Genomic DNA, 4,822 nt, shown 5'->3' with positions numbered 1-4,822 from the left:
ACTCCCAGGAGAGGCTCTCCCCTTTCCAAGGTGCCTTTTGCAGCAGGCGGCAGGCAGCACCATATGTCCCCCGCCTCGTTCCCCGGCGCCGCGGCAGGGGCCGGCCGGCTGCCTTCCATCAGTGCCGCCAGAGCCACCGACCTGGAAACCCCCCCAAAACCGCCTTCCCCTGGAGCACGTGGTCCAGGCCTCGGCGTGGGGCCGGCTCCGCGCAGCACCCCCGCAGCAAAATGCTGACACAGCGCCGATGCTGAATAAATTATAACCCCTCTCCCCGAGCCGCTTTCCAGCCTGGCACCATCTGGAGAGAGGCAGCTTTCTTCCCTCCTCCAAGGGGCAGGGAACAAAGGTTGCGCCGCACCGAACGGGGCACCCCCCCTGGCATCCTCCATGCCCGGAGAATGGGGAGCCGGGTGCTCGAGGGCACGGGGCTGTGGCAGCTCTCCCGTGCCTCCTGCCCCAAGTACTCCCCGCCAAGATGCTGCCAGGGCAGGGGCTGGGTGGGCAAGCCGGACCCTCCTCCCAGCACCTAGGACCAGGCAGCTGCTAGCCAATGGTAGGCAGCTCAGGGCATGCTCAGGGGCACGGATGCTCCCTGCGAGCCCATCCCTGCAGCCTCCTGCCCCCAGCAGAGCTGAGCATCCTTGCAAAGTGCTTCCCCCTCACCTATCCTCTGCCCCTGCCAGCATCTCCCCAGCACTCGGCGCGAGCTCCGCTTCCCGGCGGGGTGGGACGTGCCTAAGCCATTTGGCCTAGATTGCTCCACCCCAGAGTCAGCCGCATTGCAGCGCCAGGCGGGCAGATGTGCCAGCGACTGCTCCGGGCCAGCGCAGGGCGGTGGGAGCAGCGAGCACTGGGGGGCTGCCTCCCCCCACCCCCCGGTGCCAGGCTGCCCGCTCTCGGCCCCCTGGCCAGGAGGACTGTTTTTCCACTGGGCTCAGCGGTGCGTGAGGCGGGGAGCCCGTGGGCGACTCCCCACCCACCCCGCCAGGTGCGTTTCCACTCGCTGGGGCCCCACGCGTCCGCCCCCCTGCCCTTCGAATGAGGAACCGGTGCGGGCTCGGCAGGGCGGAGAGCGGAAGCTGGGCAGGGCACCGCGGCCTCGTGACCCCGGCCAGGGTCCCTCCATCCCCCTGGCCTTCTGCCAGCAAAGCAGCGGGCACCGGGGGCATGCCAGTGAGACCTGGGCAGGGGGCCGTGCTGGATCCCACCCCCAAGGCTGGCCCTCCTACTCCGGGGGACGCCTGCCTAGGAGAGGCCCTGAGCTGCCCTGGCTGTGCAGGGGGGAAGCAAGATGGGTGGAGGGTCCCATGGAGCCCCCGGCTGCCAGGGGAGGTGGGTGCTGCCAGGCAGAGGGTGCCCTTGGCCGCCCTTTCCTTGCCCCATTTGCTCCGGGGCTGCCTCTGCCCCCCTCCAACCTGGTCCAGCACCCATCCAGCAAGCCCACCTCTCCCATGCCAGCCGACCGGCCCTGGCACGAGCTGCCCGCTGCTGGACACAGATGCCAGCTGCCAGAGCAGGGCCGTGTCTCACTGCCCCTTCGTTTCGGGGGCACCCGGAGCAAGCTCCCAGGAGCTCAGGGGCAGAGCCGGCACGTCTCAAATCCCCCAGGCAGGCCAGGAGCTTCTGATGCCCTGCGTCTGCCTCCCATCTTTAGCCTCGGGGCTGGGCTGGGGGCAGAGCTGGCCGCAGGCAAACCCCCAGCACGAGCCGCCCACAGCCCAGTTCCCTATTCTCGCCGTGCCCGGCTGGGTCCCCAGGCCTGGCTCCCCTCCTGGCCGCCCAGCTGTGACTTGCACACAGCTGGGAACCCCCCTTGGCCACGGGGTGCCCCCTTCGAGGCCCGTTTGCTATCTAGCAGCTGTGGGGCAGGGCTGGAGCAGTCGTGGGCACAGGTCACTAAGTCTCCTTGCACCTGATCCCAGGGGGGTCTATCGGGGGCTCTGGGGGTGTACTGCTTGGGGGTCCAGAGCTCCACCCGATGCAACTGGGCGAACCCAGGAGGTCTGGCATCCTCTGCCTTGGCTTCCCCACCTGGAGGGGGGCAGTGATGCTCGGTAGTGCTTTGAGCTTGCTCCCGCGTGCCTTGGTGCAGCAGCGGGAAGCCTGCTTTCGGGTGGAGGATGGTGGCATCACAGCGGGGGGAGAAGAGTGCCCGGTGCTGGTGGCCCGTGTCTCGCGGCACCCCATTCTTGCCAGGGGGCTGGCTCCGGCCTCGCATCCCCATGGCACGGGGCCCCGGCCCCGGAAAGCAGCCCCTGCCCTCGCTGCCGCCCACCACATCATGAGAATATCGAATGCAAATCAACGACGAGATCTGCCAAAAATAGCAGCCCGGGTTCTCCGCCGCGCCGACTTGCTGCCGGGCCCTGCATGGAGCTGCTAGCCCCTCGTATGCTGCGACTTGCGGTCCGGGCTCCCCTGGAGCAATGGGCTCCCTCTTGTCGGGCATAGGCAGAGGGGCCTGCAAGGCAGAGGCAGCACCCGTGGGAACAGACACCCAGGTCCCCATCCCCAGGGGAAAGCGACCCCGGCTGAGGGTGGAGGACTGGGGACGGGGCTGGGGAGCGGTCCAGCTCGTGGCTATGGGGTCGGGAGTGCTCCTGGGAGCGACGCGCAGGCATCTGAGCTGGACGTGGGTTGCACAGCAGCCCTGGCCCTCCCAGAGGAGGGTCTGGATGGACATGGGGGCCAAACCTGAGCAGAGAGAGGGACCCACAGGCCTGTGGCCAGCAGGCTGGTAGAGCTGAGATCCCAGCCCCCTGCTGAGACCCTCTCTAGTCTTGCTTTTGGGGCCAGGGCTCTGTCTCCATGCTCTCCATCCGCAGCACAGACCATCCTGTGCTCGGTGCCTCTTTCAGCAGGGCACTGGGCTCCCATGATGGGTCATAACCATGCCACCCAGAGATGATCGTGTGAACCTATACCTCCTGATTCCCCCCCATGCCCTATTGCCAGGCCTGCCAACCTGAGACAAAGGGCAGGCATTTCTGCAACAGGAAGATGCAGAGCCCCGGACGCAGGGACACAAACCCCAGGCTGTTTTGGTGGAAACTGCTCCCAGAGCTCGCTGCGTTTCGCAGTCGCCTGAACCGGGGCAGGAAAAGCCAGCGTGCCAGCTCCTCAATATTCAGTGCCAAGCGATGCAGAAGAGGCGCTCGGGGCTTTGGCAGCTCCTGCCGACGCTGGTGACGTGTGATTGAAATGTTATGTCTCCCCGGTGACAAACGCATCGCGGCATTGTTCCTCGCCAAGCTAATTTTACCTTTGTCTTGCAAGGGGGTCGGTGTGCATGCAGGCGTGTGCACGCGTGTGCGTGTATGCAGGTGGCGTGGCGTGTGTAAAGTAGCAAAGGAGGGAAATGTCTCCTGGAGAAGCGTCCTTGCCCATACCAGGGACCTGTCTGATGCAGGGCTGAGCAGAGCCCTGCATTCAGGTCCCCGGGTGGCCTGGAGATGCCCCCAGGCGCTGGCGATGGGCAGCGGCTTGCACGCAGTCCTGGGTGCAAGGATGGCTCAGGGGCCAGGTCGAGTAGAAGACAATACCCCTACACATGACACGTGTCCAGCTCCCTGGAGCCAGGCACCGGGGACTGGCCCGGCTGCACGTCTAGTGCCCTTCTAGCCTGGGCTTACATGTGTCTGAGCCTCTGCTTTTGGCAAAACCAACCCCTGGAAAAGTCCAGTGCTGCTCCCCAAGCAGCCTCCACCTCGCCTCCCTGCAGAAAGGGACTCTCACCTCCTGGCCAAGCGGGAGAGACCAAAGCTAGCTGTGCCAGCAGCTGCAGAGAGGGCATCCGTCCCAGCAGCAGCAACAGAAGGGCAACGACAGCTAATTTTTCACCTGCCCTGATGGGACTGGGATCGAAGGAGTGCAACGGCAATGGCATCTCTGAGGCAATACAGGGGCGAAAGTACTTCTAGTGGCAGGGGTGAGTGGCAGGGGTGAATGCTCCAGCAAGGGGGATAAGAGGGGAAATGAACCCCGCTTGGCGAGGAGCACAAGGGGAAGCATGGCTGGCATGGCCCCCTCGGCCTGTACCCCTTCACCCGGTGGGGAAGAGAGGAAGCCCGATGAGGGTGGAGTTGGCAAGGCCCCGTGCTTGGGAGACGCAGCCTGTTTGCACACACACGGCACGTCGGGCGCATCTGCCAGCTCGGCAAGCAGCTGTGCGCGGGCTGCCTCGCTCTGCACGCGCCAGTTGCGATGCCAGGCACCACTCCTCCGTCACCGACCTGCGGCTGCGGACGCCGCTCCGCGCAGCTGGGAACTTGATTTCTTTCCAGCCTGCCTCCGCCTTCCCTCCTCCTCCTCTCTGAATCCCTCGCGCCGGGTGCAGAGCCCATGGCACGGCATCCCCAAGTGCCACGCGGGCCATCTGCGCTGCATCTGGGGCTCCACGTGGCACGTGGCTGCTGGTGGCAGGAGCCTGTGGATGGCCCCAGTGGCTTTAGGAGCTTTGCAGCGTGGCTGGAGGCTTGGTGCTGCTGGAGGGGGCATCTCTGAGTGGTCTTGGTGCTGAGTGAGGTGGGGAGACAAGCTCCCTGCTTTGGGGAGTAAAGCTGGGTGGTGGCCCCAACACCACCCTGCCCCTGTGAGCCACGACGGGCATTGAATCATGCTCGTCCTTCTGGCACGGGGAGTGCTTCACACAGGCACCCTCTGAATTATTCTTTGCTTTCAGGCCAGCAAGGACCATTGCACCCACTCGACAAGCCTCCCGCGTGAAGCAGGTCAGAAACACCCTCCTGCTTCTCCTGAACGGGGCCCAAACATCTGCCCCCCCCCCCCCCCCCGCCCCCCCCACCCCGAGGATGGCGGC

This window comes from Alligator sinensis, unplaced genomic scaffold (genome assembly GCF_000455745.1).
Source record: "Alligator sinensis unplaced genomic scaffold, ASM45574v1 scaffold255_1, whole genome shotgun sequence".
Classification (NCBI taxonomy): Eukaryota; Metazoa; Chordata; order Crocodylia; family Alligatoridae; genus Alligator; species Alligator sinensis.
This window is presented reverse-complemented; position numbering follows the sequence as displayed.